At 44.4% G+C, this 21550-nt stretch overlaps 1 pseudogene across 1 annotated transcript; it reads left to right on the top strand.

Moving 5' to 3' along the window:
- The first annotated feature begins 14870 nt into the window (after nucleotides 1-14870).
- On the top strand, nucleotides 14871-16750 carry LOC123625971 (annotated as a pseudogene). The gene is made up of 2 exons (XR_006730698.1): nucleotides 14871-14883; nucleotides 15663-16750. The product of XR_006730698.1 is annotated as a lipid droplet-regulating VLDL assembly factor AUP1-like (transcript).
- Nucleotides 16751-21550: the final 4800 nt, after the last annotated feature.

Raw genomic sequence — 21550 nt, forward strand, 5'->3', positions numbered from 1 at the left:
CCCGGATTCTCCAACAGTCCAGAGACGTACATGGAAGGAGGGACAGGGGGTCCCTTTGAGTCATCTTTCAGGTGACCAGGTGCCTTACAACTCTGAGGGTCTGTAAGTCTTTTTTTTTTTCTTACATTCTAGAACAGATAAAGGGATAAACAAGATAAATTCCCTGGGTACAACTTCGGATGGGAATAAACACTTGAAGTGTTTGGTAATGTTTTGAAAAACCAAATTTGTTCAGGATTACTGGAAGTGCATTGTCTGATTCTAAGTTTCACTTAAAAGCCTTGGGGAAAATCACTGAAAACAAAGCCTGCCTTCCTTCCTTCCTTCCTTCCTTCCTCCCTTCCTTCTGTTTCGTGTGTGTGTGTGTTTTGAGACTGTCACCCGGAGTGCAGTGGCAGGATCATAGCTCACAGCAACCTCAAACTCCTGGGCTCAAGCAATTTTCCTGCCTCAGCCTCCTGAGTAGCTGGGACTCCAGGCAGACGCCACCCCATGCAGCTAATTTTTCTATTTTTCGTAGAGACGGGGTCACTATGTTGCTCCGGCTGGTCTCAGACTCCTGGCCTCAAGAAATCCTCCCACCTTGGCCTCCCAAAGTGTTAGGATTACAGGTGCAAGCCACCATGCCCAGCTGAAAACAAAGCAGTCTAAAGGGACTCCCCTAATCTTGATCAAGCAAGCGTCCCACACTCCCCCAAGTGACAGCATGAGAGAGAGGAGAACAATTTGCCTTCATGCAGACTTGAGGTTCTCCTGAAACTCCCCACCCTTCACCTTGCTCAGTCATTTACATTCAATGCTTTTTTTTAACTTGGTGTCCAGGGGCCTGGGTAAGCTTAGCCATGACACCTGCAATAAACTGAAATTTCCAGCAACATATCAGAATCACTGCCAGAAAACCTTGATTTGGGGTCATGCATTCACTCTGAACACTGTGCTGCCTTTATCTTGCTCTCAAGAGACAGCAGGATCTAGAAGAGGAGAGAGATTGTAAATAGTTCCCACGCCGTATAACTGTAACCAGCTGTTAGTGGTAGTGCCAAGGAAAGAGAGCTAACTCCCCAGGGCCATCAGGGAGGGTTTCATAAAGGAGAGGATATTTGAATGGGCTTTGAAGGATGAGTAGGAGTTTGCACAGGATTTAACTATTCCTTTCCCCCTGTCCCTTTTCCCTGCTAAAGAAGCTAGATGCCACCTGGCACCTGAGATAGAATCTCAAGAAGGCAATAACGGTTCATCTGGTGCTAAAAATGACTTGAAACTAACAAAAAATATATATTCAACCCTTAACACCTGCTACTGCCCCCAAGGCAGTATAAGAAGATCTTTCCGGATTTCTGTATACTTATTTTAACTTTTGTCCCTTGTCCCTTTCCTTCCCTCATCCTTGGCCCCTTCAAGACTTTTTTTTTTTTTTTTACACAGTCTTGCTCTGTCACCCCAGCTGGAGTACAGTGGCATCATCATAGCGCACTGCAACCTCCAATTCCTGGGCTCAAGCGATCCTCCTGCCTCAGCCTCCCATGTAGCTGGTACTACAGGTATGTGCCACCACACCCAGCTAATTTTTTCTATTTTTAGTAGAGATGGGTCTTGCTCTTGCTCAGGCTGGTCTTGAACTCCTGACCTCAAGTGATCCTCCTGCCTCGGCCTCCCAGAGTGCTAAGATTACAGGCTGAGCCACCATGCCCAGCCAAAACTTTCTTAATATTTCTCTTTTAACCAACAACTTTTTTTTTAAAATGGGAGGCATGCATATGAGAGAAAGAGAGAGAGAGGACATCCTTCCCCTACCTCTTTGTTTGGCCTTAAATTCTGCACACTTACCACCCTCCTTCCCTGCTTTGACTCTCTCCGCAAAGTAGCAGGAAGGAGCTTCAGGTCTCTAGGATTGGGGGCACTATTGCTGTTTTCCCTTAGAGTCCCAGGGGAGGTTATCTCTTGGGAGCAGGAGCCGGGACAGCACCCAGAGCTCCTGATACCTGAGAAGGCCGTGCTCCCTGCACCTGTCCCCCCTCCTCACTTGGTACAATGAGATAGGCGACCTTTTATATTTCGTCTTGTTTTCTCTCTGCACCCGACTTGGCTTGGCAACCAGAAACCAACAGTTTCCTCCTTGGCATTTCTTATACGTGTACCGCCTGAATTACAAACTCAACAGAGAGAGGCCCACTGGACCTTGAAACGTCCAGCTTGTCTTCTGTCCTTGGCCGCTGGCTTGACGGGTCCCACGGGCTCTCCTGGGAGAGTAGGCAGCTGATGAAATCCGGAGGTCCTGAAACCTCCCTTCCAGTAAGTGCCCATGTTTGCACATCCTGGTTCAGGAACAGGAACTGCTTGTTGGAAATTGATCAGAGAGGTTAAAGTCACTGATTAAGAGGATTTGCTGCCAGCTGCAGGCGGCAGCCTCCCCGAGAAAGAGGGAATCTCTAAGTCTGTTTTTACAGATTAAAATCTTCCTTGTTTGTTCACTTGCTCCTTCTAAAAGTTCTTGGAATCCTTTTCCAGAAAGAAGCCAGGTAATAGTCATAGGAAGTCAGAGTAGCAAAATACATTCAGGCTTGTTTTTGTCCTCCTTATTCTAAAGCTCCTTTGATTTTCAAAGAAACATGCACGAGGATGTGTGAAATGGTCAGTATTAGGAGGAGTAGCTAATGGGTGTCAGACGTGTGCCAGGCTCTGCAGGAGCATGTGGTCTCCAGTCTCTCCTCCAGGGTCCTGCGGGGTAGGAACTGGCTCCATTTTTGAGGAGGAAGATGAGGCTCGGAGAGGTTAAGCCCAATGTCACAATATTAGTTAGTGGCAGAACTGGGGTTCCAACCCAGACCCCTGTGACTTTTAGACCTTGCCTGGTGTCCTGGAGGTTGCACAGACATGAAGAAGATTCAGGCCTGGTCCACTGCTTTTAGGACGTGACACTTCTCAGGCGACCCCCACTTTCAGTGATTTGCATTTTATTAGATAGAAACTGAAAACTTGAGTCAGGGTGTCTGAAACCAGCAAAAGAATGGCCTTTTCGGTCTTTGTTCCCATACCTTGGTTGGGGGTGTAGATTGGTGGGGCTTAGGTGACATTTGCTGTGCAAACAACAGCCCAGGAGCCAGGCAGAGCCCACACCTAGCTGAGTAAATAGCACCTGTGGGCCCTGGCAGGGTGTCCAAGCTCTGCAGAGGGGCTGTGCTTTGTGAAATGACCAGGAGAACGTGCCCTGCCAGTGGACTGGGAGCCCAGGACCCAGAGCTCTGATCCTATTAACACTCGCACTTCTCTGTTCCTCATCTCTGGAGTGGAGGAAACCAACTCCTTGATGTTTGAGGCCCGAGGCTGCAGGAGTCCGTTTGACTGGCTTGGGCAGTGCTGCATGGTGTTTGGGCAAGCAGAGGCTAGAATCCGGTTCACTGGGTTCGATTCTGAGCCTTCCTGCTTACAAACTCTGCCATCCTGGGCAAGTCCTCAACTTTTCACACCTCCCTTTTCCTATCAGCGACCGAATATGACAGCAGGACCCACCTCATGGGGTTGTCAAGAAGTTAGAGTTAGAATGACGCACAGAATTCTAGAATATACTGTCCTTTCCTTTGACACCCCTATTTTGGTGGGGAAGTTAAGACTCGATTAAAGCAAATTAACAAACAAAAAAAAAGAAAAAAGAAGAAGTTTGAGTTAACATCCAAAAGTTAGAGTTTAGTTCAGGAAGGCTGGTACTCAATATATCTTAGGAATTATTATTGATTCCTGAATTCTAAAAATGTTCACCGAATGCCTAGCACATGTGGAGCTCTGCACGATTTCTCTGGATGATAAGAATATATTTACACGTGGACCTTGTCTCAAAGAACACACGGTCCAGGAGGAGATGCGCACATGACTATGTGTGTCTGTGACACAGAAGTAAGTAACTGCTACACGAGAGACTGGGAAACTACTTCGATGCTTCAGGAACTTCTCCAGAGGCCCAGACACAGGAAGACGCACGGGAGAAGGTAGACTTTGCGGTTGTGCATAGCACGTTTTCAGGATAATCCTGGACAATTGGCCTCACTTCTCTTTGAGTGATTTTCTCCTCCCATGATGGTTGGTTTTATAAGCCAACCCACCTAGGCTAGAGGACCCAGTTAATTAAACACTGATCTAGGTGTTGCTGTGAACGTGTTTTGTAGATGTGGTTAACATCTATAATCAGTTGGCTTTAAGTAAAGCAGGTGATCTGAGTGGGTCTAATCCAACCAATGAAAGGCCTTAAGAACAAAACTGAAGTTTCTCTAAAGAAGAAGAAATGGTGTTTCTGGACTGTAGCGTCGGCTTCTGCCCAGAGCTACGCGGTAGATGTCAGACGTGCCAGTCCCACAGTTGCATGAGCCAATTCCTTGAAATAAATGTCACATAGATCCATATCCATCTCCTGCTGGTTTTGTTGCTCTGACAGCGGGCAAGCAGACGCGCTGCCTTCCCAGTTGTCCCAGGCCACACCCACCTCCTCCTCCGTTTCCCCGACACCTAGTCATGCAAGCACAGGGCTTAGACCTGGAAGGGCCCCCCAAGGCTGTGTGGTCCACCCTCCGTCATGCAAGGATGAGGACATGCAGACAGAGAACCCAAGCTAATTGTCCCTGGTCTCCAGGGCTACATTGGAGGCATCTGGGTGGCACTCAGGGCTGCCCTGCAGGGCTGGGATGAGAGGGAGGCAAGGGAGGCACTCAGGTGCGACATTTAACTGGCAAACCAAAACATTCAGTTATCAAGATAAATAATATTTTGATGCAGTATTTCTAAGTGAATGTAAAAATTCCATGATGAACAAAATACCAAAATTTTAAATAAAGAAGGATCAGTATTCTCAGGTTTTCCTTTTGCTGCAGGCTCTGATGTGGTTGGTATGACACTGTGTCCTGAGTCACTGGGGTCTCTGCATTAGACACAGCATCACATGCTGCCCCGTAGTGTTCATTGCTGTCACATGTGTGGTTTCGTCTTCCCATGAAGACCCCACATGGGTGACCAAGTGGTCTGGTGTGCTCGGGAGTGAGGGGTTTCCTGGGATAGGGGGATTTCAGTGCTTAAATTGGGACAGTCCCAGCGAACCAGGATGGCTGGTCACTTGATCAGAGAAAAAAGCAAGGACTGGACCTCGTGTACCTTTGTACTCCCTAAGCCACTTGGTAGCACTCAGTAATCACCATGGGCTGAATTTGTCCTTCTGGGCTAAGCACGTGGCAGGGACTCAGTATATCCCCAATCAGTTGCTTATCTGAAGCATAGAAAAGCCAAAAATAGTGCGGCCAGGACCTACTGGCAAACCCCCACTGCTCCCGCACCAGGCCTGCTGGGCTCCCAAGTGACTGGCCTGCGACTGCTCCTCCGTTCCATCCCCTGAGATGCCCGAGCAGTGAATCCACCTTGGGTGACTGGTAAAGGCATACTTGCCTAAAACCCACCCAGGAGGCCCCATGTCCCCTCGCTTTTTTTTTTTCTTAGAGACAGGGCCTTGCTCTGTCACCCAGGCTGGAGTGCAGTGGCATGATCATAGCTCACTGTAGCCTCGGATTCCTGGGCTCAAGGGATCCTCCCGCCTCAGCCTCCCAAAGTACTGGGATTACAAGAGTGAGCCACTGTGCCCAGCCTCCATACCCCCCCTTTTTTTTTTATAAGTTCTGCCTTTGGAAACTTTCTGTGCCTTGGATACTAATAGTTATTTTGCTTCTAGGATCATTACAGTGTGCCTCCAGCTAGAAACAGAGCTGGGAATTTTCTAGGCAGGCCACTAACTAGTTTAGCTCTGTCATCTGGGTCAAGACCTCTGACTGGGGCTGGGCACAGTGGCTCATGCCTGTAATCCTAGCACTTTGGGAGGTTGAGGTGGGCAAGTGAGACCCCATCTTTACAAGAAAACCCACAAATTAGCCAGGTGTGGTGGCACATGCCTGTAGTCCCAGCTGTTAATACTTGGGAGGCTGAGGCAGGAAGATTGCTCCAGCATAGGAGTTCGAGGTTACACTGAGCTATGAGGTTGCCACTGCACTCTGGCCTGGGCAGTAGAGTAAGACCTTGCTTGAAAAAAAAAAAAAGGCTTACACTTGGTGTTCGGAAGATAGCAGGGTGCTTCTGTGACCATCAGTTTCCTCATCTGTAAATCTGGCATCATAATAACTTTTAAGGTAATTGTGACGATTAAATGGGGTCATGTATATGCACCACCTAGCACAGTCCCTTGTGGGAGCTTATTTATTAGTTCTGTTTTCCCTCTCTTTAGTTCTCCTCTAAATCTAAATTTCAGTGCTTTTATGGTTCCCCTTTTAGAGCAGTAGCCCCAGTGGTTCACTCATTCAAAACTTTTTTTATTGTTCCTTTCTATGTGCCAAGCCTCCCACTACATAGTGGGTGATAAACACATGGTATGAGCAAGAACCTGGTTAGAAAACATCAGAAATTGCCCAAATATCCACAGCAATGTAAAGAAAGACCTAGCAAATATATCCATGCTAAAATGTACCCAGAAGTCAGAAATCATGCCTTTTATGATTGTTTCAAATGTGTTTTGAGTAGGTGCTACTTAGCAGGTGGTCACAGTTCTCCTCAGTGGCGGCTATTCTTGTATTTAAAGCACCTGCTACTGTTTCCAGGATGCTAGCATTTACTTTGGTCTTTATGTCAATGTTATCTGTAGAGTGAGCCAGCTGTGGGGCCTTTCTCTTCCAACATTGCCACTGAATTGTGCTTTGTTGATAAGAAAATAAATACCACTTGTGTAGATAGCGCCAGGGCCAGCCTTCGAGACTGGCTTGAGCAAGAACCTTCTGCTCAAGATGAGGAGTGGGCTTCATCTTGTTGGGGTTAGAAACATTTTGTGGATTGATCATCTGGCTTCATTTTACTTTACCTTGTGTTGTTTTTGTCTTCCTGCCTTTCCTTCCTTGGAGCCCTTCTTAATAACTCCTCTCTGCTTGTGGGATTTTACCAGAAAGTAAAGAACTGATGACCCATAAAAAGAAAAGTTTAGACAGGAAGCAGATTAGAGGTTGCCAGGTGCTGGGGGTGGGGATGAATGGAGAATAGGTGCTTAATACGAACGAGGAAACTATAAGGATAGGAATTAGAACAGTGGTTGCAGTGGGGTCGGGGAGAGGAAAGGGCATTATTGGAAAGAGGCACAAAAGAACTTTCTAGAGTGATGAAAATATTCTGCATCTTGTTTTGGGCAGTGATTACGGAGTATCTACAATTGTCAAAAAGTATTAAATGTACAGGAAAATCTGCATTTTGTTGATGCTAATCATACCTCATTTAAAAATAAAAATGACAAAGAGAAAATTTTAAAAAGTAATGATGAGTGTCCTAGAAAAAAAGGCAGGGGATCTGGCAGCATTTGATTGGACAAGTGTCCCTGGGATCAAGTCACCCCTTTTAAAATGTGCCGCCCTGATGAACTGTTTTCTGCTACTTTATTGGTTGTTTTAGGAATGCAGTTTTTGGGGAGGAGGAGGTTGCATTATTCCTCACTTATGGGAATACAGCTTTTCTATATAATTTCATTTCAGAGAACTTTATGTATACTTTGAGCCAAGGGAACCTCTTCCCAAGCGTGATGATGAGTTTTGCCCTCTCTTGAGATGGACTTTAGGAAGTGGTCAGCAGCCTTGGTTTTGCAGTCACATGCCCTGGATTTGCACCCTGCCTCTGCCATTTGGCTCTTGCGTCATCTATCTGCCTGGCCATTTGCTAGTTGTGTGACTTTGGGCAAGTTGCTTAATTTCTCAAGGCAGGACTTCCTTCTGGTGTAAAGCAGAGATGGTAACAACCCTTCTTAGCCAGCCATCAGTTGATGCCCAGAGCCTAGCACTGGGCTTATGCCAGTAAAATATAGAAGAAAACTGGGCGGGGTAGCGTATGCCTGTAGTCCCAGCTACTTGGGGAGGCTGAGGCAGGAGAATCACTTGAGCCCAGGAGTTGGAGGCTGCAGTGAGCTGGGCTGATGCCACGGCACTCTAGTCCAGGCAACAGAGTGAGACTCTGTCTCAAAAAAAAAAAAAAAAAAGAAATATGATAGCTGAAATTTTTAAAATAATAGAATATTTGTAAGATAGAGACCAAAAAAAAAATGCCCCAGAAAGTAGAACAAAAAGACAAAGAGACGGACAAGAGGAGAGAAAAAAATATGAAAATTGGTGGCTCAATCCAGAGGGTCCAACATGCAACTGACAGGAGTTCTAGTAAAAAAGCAGAGAAAATACAGGTGAGGAAATTATCAAAGAAATAATATAAGAATATTTCCCAGAACTAGAGGCTATGAATCTGTGTCTTAAAAGGGTTTTCTAACTACCTAGCACAAAGCATGAATAAAAGAGCCACACTAAGGCATTTTTGTATTTCCAAACACCATGGATAAAGAGAGAATACTAAATTTCTGAAAAGAAAACAATCACACGTAATAGTTTGAGAACCATAAAGAATAGAATTTCTCAACAGCAACATTCCAATCTTGAAATCTTGGGCCAATGTCTTCAAATTTTGAGAAACAATGATTTTCAATTTTGATTTCTCAACCCAACCAAACCCACTAATCATGTGTCAGGATGGAATAAAGAATTTCTTCAAATGTTCAAGGACTCAAAAATGTATTTTGCCATCCCACAGAATAGGAGGAAATTTTTGAAACTCCTATAGCTGATAAGAGACTTGCATTTAGACTACATAAAATATTACAATTCAATAATAAAAAGGCAAACAACCCAATTAAAAAGGGGCAAAAGACTTATCTCCAAAGAAGATAGGCAAATGGCCAAAAACCACATGAAAAGATGCTCAGTGTCATTAGTCATTAAGGAATTGCAAATGAGATGATACTACTAGAGTGGCTATAATAAAAAAGGCAGATAGTAACGTGTTGGTGAGGACGTGGAGACATTGGCATCAATCCTCATATATTGCTGATGGAAATGGAAAATGGAAAACGTCTGCTTTGGAAAACAATCTGACAGTTCCTCAAAACACAGAGTTCCCACGCAACCCAGAAATTCCATTCCTAGGTATATATCCAAGAGGAATGAAAACGTATCTACACAAAAATTTGTACACAAATGTTCTTAGCATTATTCATAATAGCCAAAAAGTAGAAACCATCCAATGTCCATCAACAGATAAGCAAAATGGTGTATACACATACAATGGAATATCATTCAGCTTTTAAAAGGAAAGATATACTGACATATGCTGCAACATGGATAAACCTTGAGGACCTTATACTATGTGAAATAAGATAGTCACAAAAGACAAATACTGTATGATTCCACTTATATGAAGTACCTAGCGTAGTCAAATTCATACAGACAGAAAGTAGAATGGTGGTTGCCAGGGCTGGGGGATGGGAGGGCAGGGATTGTTTAATCAGTACAGAGTTTCAGTTCTGCAAAGTGAGGAGAATTTTGGAGATCGGTTGCACAACAATGTGAATATACTTAACGCTACAGAACTGTACACTTAAAAATGGTTATGATGGTAAATTTTGTTATGTGTGTTTTATAACAATTAAATTTTTTTAACAATTAATTAAAAAAAGAAATGAAGTACTGATACATGCTACAACATGGATGAGCCTTGAAAACTTCATGCCAAGTGAAAGAGGCTAGTCACAAAGGACCACATATTTATTGTGTGGTTCCATTTATGTGAAATGTCCATAATAGGCAAATCCATAGTGACAGAAAGTAGATTAGTGGTTGCCTAGGACAGGGGTCCCGGGTGGTAAGAGAGGTGGGGGGGTGACATCTATAGGATATGAAGTTTCTTTTTTGGGGTGATGAAAATGTTCTAAAAGATGGATTGTGCTGGTGATTTCACAACTCTGTGACCATATGAAAAATGATTAAACCACACTTTAAATGGATCCCTTGTATAGTACATGAATTATATCTAAATAAAGCTTTTAATAAATTATATGTTGCATATGTTTAGGAAACTAAAGGCCAGATGTGCTTCAGGAACATAAGGCAATATCCCAAGAAAGAGGAAGACACAGGATCCAGGAAATTCGTGCTAGGAAGGTTGTACTATAAGCTGCCAGAGTTAGCAGTCCAGATTAGAGTAGGAGTGCTGTAGAAAGTAATAAAAAAAGATCCACAGAAGCACTTGGTAAAAAAATCAATCAATCAACATATATATAAAGTAAGGAAATGAAGAAAACGAGGCAGTTATTAGTTACAAACAAAACAAATTATAAAAGAATGAAAACTTAATTATATACTATGTGTCCCAGCTGTGAATAATAATTACATAATCCCAGTAATGCATACACGGTATTGGTTTAATAAAAATGGTGCCATAAAATATATTGGGAGAATTGGGGAAGTGGGAATAGTTGTAAAAAGAGAATTAACATCTCATCTGAAAGTCAATGGATGAAGTCAAAAATATTAATAGATGTATCAAGATAGAGTAATGTAAAAAAAGATAGAGCAATGTAAACTTATTATTTATCAAATAGAAAAATGGAGATCAGGCCAGGCGCAGTGGCTCATGCCTGTAATCCTAGCACTCTGGGAGGCTGAGGTGGGGGTATCACTTGAGGCCAGGCATTCGAGACCAGCCTGAGCAAGAGCGAGACCCCCCCATCTCTACTAAAAATACAAAAAATTAGCCGGGCATGGTGGCACACGCCTGTAGTCCCAGCTACTCGGGAGACTGAGGCAGGAGGATCGCTTGAGCCCAGGAGTTTGAGGTTGCTGTGAGCTGGGGTCATGCCACTGCACTCTAGTCTGGGCTACAGAGTGGACTTCAGCTAGACTCTTTCTCAAAAAAAACAAAAAAAAAGGAAAAGAAAAGAAAAATGGAGATCAAAGATCAAAGCATGAAGTAACACAAAGTCACAGCCAAAAGGGTGCATCTGAGGTGTAAGACTGGAGAGAGGGGCAGGGGAGGCAAGCTGGTGTTTGTTGTAAGGTTTTCAAACCTGCCTTGACTAAAAACCAAACTCCATGCACAGGTTACTTAAATAAAACAAGATATATATTTAAAATGGAAACCTAGAATTAGAGTGATCAGATTGCATGCCCAGTGAACTATTTTGCATGCCTATTTCCTACTTAGGAAAATGGGTTAATTTTAGAGCTCAGAGTGCCTGGAGGGAGAAGGCACACAGGGGACATGCTCCCATCCTTTCCCACTGTCTCAAACTCCTGGCCCCCGCCCCCCCAAGGGGAACAGGACACTGGGGCCAGCCTCTGTTCTTGCTGCCCTTTGGCATCTGAGGTTATAGATTCTGCGTACCACAAAATTCTCCTGCACGCTCCAGGATTCCTTTGCCGTCTTGATCTCTGTATCTCTGGGGATCTTTCTGGCACTGCTTCCTGAACCTGCTGGCCTGTCTCATGAATTCTCAGGTGCCCATCGGTGGCTTTCACTCTTGCCTGGCACGGACTTTCCTAAACTTGACACTTCGGACTTTTCCTGCTTTTCCTCATCCAGGACTCAGACTGTAACCGGCTCTGTGAACAAATTACAATGACTTCTATATGTTTTTTAATAGCCCTCTCCCTTATCTAACTACTTGACCTTTTGAGTTGTTTCCCAGAAATGATGGATTCTCTGCAACACAAAGGAGTTGAGATTCCAAAGGCTGCTGGGTTGACTTTCTGACACCAAGACTCACCATCCCTCTGCAAGCTGCCCTACAGCACTGGACCCTTGTTAATTTCCTCACTATCTGCCACAATGCAGTAGCCCCTTGTTAATTTCCCCCCTTTAAAAAGTTGGGTACTCTCCAGTGTGGGAGACAGATTTGAGGCTGCTTCTCCCAAGGAGACATCTTTCCTATTAAAATTTCCTTTCTTCCTTGGCAATCCTCATCTCAGCAATTGGTTATCGTGTGACGCAAGCAACCAGACGCAAGCCAAAACCCCCTTGTGGTTCCTATAACAAGACTCCAATTCCCCTGTGTTCCACACCCCACACCCACAGCTGCAGGCCACCCATGCCCAGCCAAGCTCCTGGAACCCTGGCCTTGACAGAATCCCGGATCCACCTGACTGATCAAGAGGGAAAGTCACGCAGAGTCACCACATTCCTCTGCAGTCTCAGGCCTCTCACTGGTCACTTGGGAGAAATGATTCATATTGGGAAAATCCAAAGTGTACAACAGTTGGACCTGTGACTGGCACATAGTAGGCCTGAGGAAATTATTAGTTCAAGAAACACAGGTGTAAAATTTCAAGCAATGACAAGAAACAGCAGCAGGCAGCTGGCTTGTTGTGCAGGAGGGCAGGGCCAAGCAGAGGGTTTGAGATTGCAACAGTTCTAAAGGACAAAAAAAAAATTGTTGAGGCTGGGCTCGGTGACTCACGCCTGAAATCCTAGCACTTTGGAGGTGGGAGGATCACTTGAGGCCAGGAGTTAGAGGCTGCTTGTGCTACTGCACTCTAGCCTGGGCAACATAGCAAGACCCCATCACTACAAAAAAATAGAAAAATTAACTGGGTGTGGTGGTGCACACCTGTGGTCCCAGCTACTCAGGTGGCTGAGGCAGGAGGATCACTTGAGTCCAGGAGTTTGAGGTTGCAGTCAGCTATGATGACACCACTGCACTCTAGCCAGGGTGACAAAGTGAGAGCCTGTCTCAAAAAAAAAAAAAAAAATTGCTGTGTCTGTAACTGGATGGTCTTCTACACCCATCCCTGGGCCTTGATACTTTTTGGCCACACCCAGAGACACAGACAGATGCCATCTTTATCTTTTAAGTGTAAAACAAAAGACTATATGCATTTGGGATTCTCTTCCCTGGTTCCCTCCCATCCATTTCAGAACATCCCCAGATCCTGATAGATCTGAGCTTTCTCAGCCAGCCTCAATTGTGTCACGATGATCTGCAATGCACATTCTCTAGAACCAGCTAGAGACATATTATTATTATTATCATTATTTTTAGAGATGGGGTCTCACTCTCTTGCCCAGGCTGGAGTGCAGTGGCACAAGCAGCCTCTAACTCCTGGGCTCAAGTGATCCTCCTGCCTCCGCCTCCTGAGTAGCTGGGACTACAGGTGCACCCTGTTGTGTTGCTCCAAAAATTTAACAATTAATGTTGGGCTGGAAGTGGTGGCTCATTCCTGTAATGTCAGCACTCTGAGGCTGCAGCGAGCTATCATCTATGATCACACCACTGCACTCCAGCCTGGGTAACAGAGTAAGACTGCGTCTCTGGAAAAACAAACAAACAAACAAAAAACCCACAAACAATTAATGTCAATATTTCACAGTAGGGAAATTCCTAATGACTCTGAGCGTCCTTGATTTCACAATATTTTTATCAACATCATTTCATTTAACTGTAAAAGAAAACAGGACTTCTAATAATGTAAATATAATGTATATATTTAACTTTTGCAGGCACTTTAGCTTGTTTATTTTAAGGGCCCCTGGCTGGAGGGTTGGGGATCTTTAAATGACATTGAGATATTTGACCTGGATCCATTTTTTTATGTGAAGCTGGTACTTTTATCAATCCCAGACTTTCCATAATTCATGGTTTGGTGAGATTTTTTTTTTTTTAAGTGGGGAGGGTATATATATCCTAACGTAGGTAAATTTTACCAAGGAAGAATGTTTACAAGGAGCAAACAATCATCTACTACGGCTCAAAAGAGTAGGAAGAACATGATCTCAGAATATAGGAAGGGCTTTTAAATTTAGTACTTTATGCTTTTTAAAAAATTTCCTACATTGTGCTTATTTTTCTCCTTTCTCCGTTCTCTTGTGGTTTGGCCCCTAGGAACAGCGCTGTTGGCGTTGGCACCACAAGAGCTGCAGCGTCATCTAGTGGCCAGTTGTCCTCACTGCACATGCAATGATGGCTGTCATAGTCGGCAGTTGCCCAAAGTGTTAATAGTTAACTCACACCCAGGGTTTCCCCAGTGAGGATCAACTTTAGGCATTTTGTGAAAATTTTTGAAATTCATTTTATAAAGACTCCTACAGCTTTGGACTTAAAAAGACTGCCTCACTGTAAATCTGAAGATTGAGTAGTTTCCAGAGTCAGGCCTGAGTTAGAGGTTGTTATCGGGTGACTCAGGGCAAGTTACTTAAACTGTCTCTCAGTTTCCTCTTGTCCAATGGAGATAAAAAACAATGGACAGGACTGTTCTGAAGATAAAAGGAAAGTGCACATGTCATGTATTTGCCACTGTTCTTTACCAGTAAACATTTGCCATTGATTTGTTTAAAGCTTCTAGAAAGATGGGCTTTAGTTCAGGCAAGGGACAGAAACCCACCCAAAAAGGCTAGAGTAAAAGGCTTCAGCAGTGTCTCAGAAAACCTTCGAGCCACTGGGCGTGGTGGCTCACGCCTGTAATGCTAGAATTCTGGGAGGCCGAGGTGGGAGGATTGCCTGAGGTCAGGAGTTCAAGACCAGCCTGAACGAGAGCAAGACCCCCATCTCTACTAAAAATAGAAAAATTAACCCAGTGTCATGGCAGGCACCTGTAGTCCCAGCTACTCTGGAGGCCAAGGCAGAGGGTCACTTGAGCCCAGGAGTTTGAGGTTGCAAGCCTTTGCAATAACATTTTCTAGTTTTGGGGTGGGGGGTTGGTATAGATATCATGTGCATCTTTTTAATATTGATTTCTAGATATTTTAATTTTTGATGCTATTTTACATGGCATTTTTTTACAATTCATTTTATAATTTGTGCTTGTGTGTGGAAGTACATGTCTTATACTGACGTTGTATCTAGCAAACTTGCTAGATTAACTTATCCTACTAGTTTACTTTTAGATTCATTTGGACTTTCTGGATGTACAGTCATGTCACCATTTACAGTTTTATTTCTTTCTGTCCAAAACTTATGCCTTTATTACTGCCTTATTGCATGCTCAAAGGCCTTCAGGACGATGGTGAATAGCTGTGAGGAACACAGGATCCTTGTTTTGTTCCACATCTCAGGAGAGCTTTCAGATTTACTATTAAGTATATTTGCTAAAGGTTTTTCGTGGATCACATTTAGTGAGATCACTTCTGCTTTGCTGCCTTTCAAAAACATTGACTCTTATAGGTAATATCTGAGATAATACACTTCCATCTCTTAACAGTGGTCATATTAGGATGGGAGTATGGGGTGGGTTTACGGGACATTTGGGGGAAACTTTTACTTTCTATAAATCATTGTCAGAATAAGCTTTGTGAAGAGATACCTTTTTTTTTTATTTTGGAGACAGGGTCTTGCTCTGTCACCCAGGCTAGATCATGGCTCACTGTAACCTCGAATGCCTGGGCTCGACTGATCCTCCTGCCTCAGCCTCCCCAGTAGCTGGGACCACAGGTGTGCTGCCACCATGTCTGGCTAATTTTATTTTAGTTTATGTAGAGATGGGGTCTCATCGTGTCGCCCAGGCTGGTCTCTAACTATAGGCATCAGGAGATCCTCCCACCTCCGCCTTGCAGAGCACCGGTATGACAGGCATGAACCCGGCCCAAGTTTCCATTTTTTGCTAATCCTTTTCTTTATCACATTGTTCCAACCCTATTCCCGATATTTGCTTAGAATATTTTTTTCCTAGGAGCCCCTGTGGCCCAGTGCGAAGACGGCAGTGGCAACCGGGCATTCCTGAGGCAGCTGCGACAGAGCTTGCCCCAGCGCGGGGCGGCTCTTGGACTCGCACCGGTGGGCGGTAAGGACCGTTGAGCGGTGCTCCGGGCTCACCGTGTCAGGGGCCTCATTTCCAACCACGTGACACCTTTGGCCCACCACAAGTCAATCTGCTCACCACCTGCAGCACCCTCTACTCAATAGCGCCCCCAGCTTTGTGTGCCGGTCTAGGGGCTTCGGGGACATGAATGGGTGCGGGGGGTTGGTGGAGTCACTCAAGAGATTCTGTGCTTCCTTGAGGCTTCCCCCACCCCTCTGCTGCTGTCCCCGGAGGAAGAAGCCACCAATGGTTGGGAGGGGCTCTTGCACTTCAGTTCCTGGACATTTTCCATCCAGGATATGGTACAACCTTTTACCCTGCAAGTTCGGAGACCCCCTGGTCTCTGTGACTGTGTCAGATGCCTCCTGGGTCTCGAACTGCTGTGGTCACTTTTTGTCCCTTTCATGGTGTATCAAGTAAGGTGGCTTCGTCCTATTCATCGCCAGCTAGGGGAGAGGAATGAGGAGTGTGCACTCCGTGTCCAGCAGCTGTTGGCCAGGTACAGCAGGACTTGGGGCACACAGGGACCTGGCTCACTCCAACAGACAAAAGCAGAGCACAGGAAGCGACAAAGACACCATGGATGGCGCCCCCAGTCAGCCCAGTCGTCTTTCCCTCCCTCCCCTGGCCTTTCTCCTGATGTGCAGCTGGCAGCTGTGGCTCGGAGAGTCAGGAGGTTTTGCCCCATGCGCCACTGGGTGTGATCTAGAAAGACCTGGCTAGGACTGGCTGTGTAGACTTGACCATCACTAATCTGCTTGAGGAGGCCATAGCTTTTATGCCTGAAGACATCGCTGAGGGAACTCAGTCCCTGCCACAGCCTCTGCCTCCAAGTTCCCCAGCTCTGTCCCGGTGACCCCTCAGCCCACAGCCCTAACTTGTGCCAGGTCTTCCTGGGCCCAGCAGGAGAGTCTGCAGGAGCGCGAGCCAGCCCTGTATGCATGCGCGAGAGACAGGATGGCGCCCAGAGCCTCAGGACCGAGACTGCGGGCAGCCCTCGCCCAACACACAACAGGCTGCATGGCTGGGTGGTAAAAAGGGAGGGATGAGGCTCCCCCAATATCACATTAAATTTAGGGTTGTCACTAAAAAAAAAAAGAATTCTTTTTTCCTAATTCACTGAATTGCAGCGTATGGTGAGATTTTGTTTCTGAGGTGGGTGCTCTTGCCTTTGAGGAGGGTGCTATTGTCTCTGAGGTGAATGTTGTCTCTAAGGTGGATGTTATTGTGTCTGTGGTGATTGTTGTTGCCTCTGAGGTGGGTGCTGTTGCCTCTGAAGTGGGTGCTCTTGTCTCTGAACTGGATGCTGTTGTCTCTGATTGTTGTTGTCACTGAGGTAATTACTGTTGCCTCTGAGGTGGATGCTGTTGCCTCTGAGGTGATTGCTGTTGTCACCGAGGTGATTGCTATTGTCTCTGAGGTGGATGTTGTTGTCTCTGGGGGGGATGCTGTTGCCTCTGAGGTGATTGCTGTTGCCTCTGAGGAGGGTGCTGTTGTCTCTGAGGTGATTGCTGTTGTCACCGAGGTGATTGCTATTGTCTCTGAGGTGGATGTTGTTGTCTCTGAGGGGGATGCTGTTGCCTCTGAGGTGATTGCTGTTGCCTCTGAGGAGGGTGCTGTTGTCTCTGAGGGGGATGCTGTTGCCTCTGAGGTGAATGCTGTTGCCTCTGAGGAGGGTGCTGTTGCCTCTGACGCTAATGTTGTCTCTGTAGTGGGTGCTGTTGGTGCCCTGCCCAGGTCCTCTTTATCTGGCCAGTGTACCCACTCCCCAGACGCTCTCTGGTTTCGGCTGCTAAAAGCTAATAGCTACATTCTTCTTTGGAGGATTCTCTTTGCTAATGGGAGCTGCCTTGCCAGGAGATGCCTGGGAGGTTACGCACACAGCCGGGGTGGCCCATGGCCAATGACTGACTAATTGGGTGGGGCATAAAAGCCTAGCTCCCTGGACTCAAGGCGGGACACACTCTGCAGGGTAATAAACACTCCAGAGCTCTCCTTGGGGTCGGACTGTGGTTAGACCTCTCCTGAAAGCACGTATTTGCTTAGCCTCTTCCCCTGCCCTATTCTGCTTCCCTCCCTTCCTTGCGGGTTTCTCCCTCAGTAAATCAATTGCATGGAAATTTCTGCCCTCCCTGTCTCCCCCTTCCATTTTCCCCTCTCCCCCCATCTGTAGTCCATGACCAGCCATACCTGGATGAGACTAAGAGCTAGACCAGACCCCAAGGTTTAGTGCAGGCTCAGGGTCCAGCAAAGCAGATGACTTGGACTTAGCTGAAATTATTTTCACTTTGACAGAACCTGCCAAAGAGCTGTGTGAAGGAGCTACATGAGGTCGAAGATACCTCCTGGTCCTGGGTGCAGATCCTGGGTCCTCAGAGGTGCACCTGAAGTGGCCTCAGCTGCCCAAGTGGGCTGAGGCATGTGCCTTGTCAGAAGGGTCTAGAACCCTGCAGGCTGCTGCCATTTATCCTTTTTACTCTGGGAGAGGGACCGTGTCACCTGCCATGATGTAGCCCTAACGTCTGAGTCGTAGGTTTAAAACGTCTGGCTGTGCGACAGTTACCAGTTACTTCTGCATTTTTTTCTCATTGTGTTATTAGATCTACCTGAGGATCCAGTGCGGCAGGGCTGGCCCGGGCTACCATGGGCTATACGTGTTTAAAAATATATATTATTTGTTTTTGAATTGAGAAAAATTGTATATATTTATGGTGTACAACATGCTATGTTGAGATATGTATACATTGTAGAATGGCTAAATCAGGCCAATTAACATATGCGTTACCTCACAAACTTATTTTTGTGTGTGTGATGAGAACACTTAAAATATATTCTTTTAGCAATTTTTGAGTATACAATACATTGCTGTTAACTGTAGTCACCGTGTTGTATGATAAGACTGTACTTGTTTTGAAATTGAATTGAAATTCTCAGAGTAAAAGGAAGCTGTAGAGTTCTCTTTAGCCTGCATTTCTCTGGGGTTTTCTTGTGTCATTATACCTGCTCTTGGATGAGCTGTCAGCACAAGCTGTCTGGGTTTTTTATTTCTATTTTTTTTTTTAGAGAGGGCTATCTTTTGGAAGGCTGAGGTGGGAGGATCACTTTAGGCCAGGTGTTCAAGATCAGCCTAAGCAACACAGCAAGACCCTGTCTCTACAAAAAATAGAAAAATTAGCTGGACATAGTGGCATATACCTGTGATCCCAAGCTACTCGGGAGGCTGAGGCAAGAGGATCACTTGAGCCCAGGAATTTGAGGTTGCAGCAAACTATGGTGATGCCACTGCACTCTAGCCTGGGCAACAGAGCGATACCCTGTCTCAAGGGAAAAAAAAACTAAATAAAAATTTAAAAATAAATAAAGAGGGCTGTCTTAAAGCTGAATCTCAACTCCAGTTCTAGGGGAAGAAAGGTGACCTTGATCACCTTAGTGGCAGTGGAAGGAATAGCTACACAAGAAATTCCTTAAATAAAAATATATTGACTTTAAAAATTAAATTAAGTTAAAAAACTTTCATTCATCAAGAGACAACAGCGAGAGAGTGAAAAGATAAGATACATAGAAGATATTATGATAAATATATCTGACAAAAAACTTATATCCAGAATATATAAAGAACATTTACAAATCAGTAAGAAAAGAGAGACAATATAGGTGGATGCAGTGGTGTGCATCTATTAATATAATCCCAGCTACTCGAGAGGCTGAGGTAGGAGGATCCCTTGAGCCCAGGAGTTCGAGGCCAGCCTGGGCAACATAATGAGACCCCTATTAAGAAAAGAAAAAGAAAAAGAAAAGGCAGACAGTAATATAAAATTTGCCATTGTAAATTTTTTTTCTCTCTCTCACTCTTTTTCTTTTATTATTTCCACAGTGGAAGCAAGGAACCATTGTAAATTGTAAAGTGTACAATTCAGCAGGATTAAGTGTATCCATAACGATGTGCAATAATCACCTCTATCTAGTTCTAGAACTTTTTCCTCACTCCAAATAAACAGAAATTCTGTAACCCATTAGGCAGTCACTCCCCAATTGCTTTCCTACCTTTGACCACTAATCTTCTTTCTGTCTCTAAGGATTTGCCTATTCTGGATATTTCATATAAATGAAATCATATAATATGCAGCCTTTTGTGTATGGCTTTTTTCACATAACATAATATTTTCAAGGCTCATCATGTTGTACTTCATGTCTTTTCATGGCTGAATAATATTCCATTGAATGGATATATCACATTGTGTTTATACATTCTTCTGTTGATAGACATTTGGGTTGTTTTCACATTTTTAGCATTGTTGATAGAGTTGCTATGAATGTATAAGATTTTTTTGTGGATGTATGTTTTCAATTATTTTGAGGATATACTATATCTAGAAGTGAAGTTGCAGAGTCATATGGTAAGTCTATATTTAACTTATTGAGGAACTGCCAAACTGTTTGGCATAGTGGTTGCACCCCTGCACATTCCCACCTGTAATTTATGAGGCTCAAATTTCTCTGCATTCTTGCCAACACTTGTTATTTTCCTTTTTAAAAATGACCATCCTAGTGGGTGTGAAGTGGTATATCATCGTGGTTTTGATTTGCATTTCCCTAGTGACTAATGACGTTGAACATCTTTTCATGTGGTGGTTAGCCATTTGTATATCTTCTTTGGAGAAATGTCTATTCAATTCCCTTGCCTATTTTTAAATTGGGTTGTTTGTCTTTTTGTTGTTGAGTTGCAAGAGTATTTTATATATTCAGGATACTAGACTCTTACATATGATTTGCAAATATTTTCTTCCATTCTGTGGGTAGACTAACCAATTAGTAAAATAGGCAAAAGACTCACACAGGAATTTCACAAAACAAGTATAAAAATGACAAATAAACATATAAAAAGGTGCTCAATATCTTTTGTCATCAGAGAAATGTAAATTAAATCCATAAAGAGATACCACAACATACTCACCAGAATGGCTACAATGAAAAAGGCCAACATACTGAGTATCGGTGAGGACAAACTAGAACTCTTATTTTGTCAGTGGGAACATATATTGATACAACCACTTTGAAAAACTATTTGGCAGTAGTTACTAAACCTAAACATATGGATATTCTATGATCCAGCAATTCCACTCCTGGGCATATACCTAACAGAAGTGAGTGTTATGTCTATCAAAGAACATGCTCAAGAATGTTCTTTGCAGCTTTATGCATAATAATCTCAAACGGGAAACAACCCAAACGTCCATCAACAAGCTGTAAGATTCCATTATAATGAAGTTCAGAAACCGACAAAATTATTCTATGCTGATAGAAGTCAGAATATTAGTTACCTTTAGGTGGGTACAGATTGACAAGGTATACAAGGGAGCATGCTGGGGTGTTGAAAATGTTTCATATCTTGATCTGGGTGGATGTTACGTGACTATGATATATGTAAAAAATTCCTCGAGCTATATAGCTGTCATCTTACCAGGGAGGCCTTCACTCACCACTTTATTGGAAGTAGCATTTTGCCTCCCACCATCCTGATGCCCTCACCCTGCTTTATTTCTCTTTATACTAATCCCGACTACCTAACTGTTTGTTAATGGCTCAGACTGCCATAACACAATGCCATAGACTGGGTGGCTTAAACAACAGACATTTCTTTCTTCCTTGCCTTCCCCTCCCTCCCTCCCTCCCTCCCTCCCTCCCTCCCTTCCTTCCTTCCTTCCTTCCTTCCTTCCTTCCTTCCTTCCTTCCTTCCTTCCTTCCTTCCTATTTTCTTATTTTCTCACAGTTCTGGAGGCTGAGAAGTCCAAGATCAAGTTTCCAGCTGATTTGGTTTCTTGAGAGGGCTTGGCTTGCTGATGGCCACCTTCTTGCTGTGTGCTCACATGACCTCTTCTTTGTGT

This window comes from Lemur catta, chromosome 21 (assembly GCF_020740605.2).
Source record: "Lemur catta isolate mLemCat1 chromosome 21, mLemCat1.pri, whole genome shotgun sequence".
NCBI classification, from domain to species: domain Eukaryota; kingdom Metazoa; phylum Chordata; class Mammalia; order Primates; family Lemuridae; genus Lemur; species Lemur catta.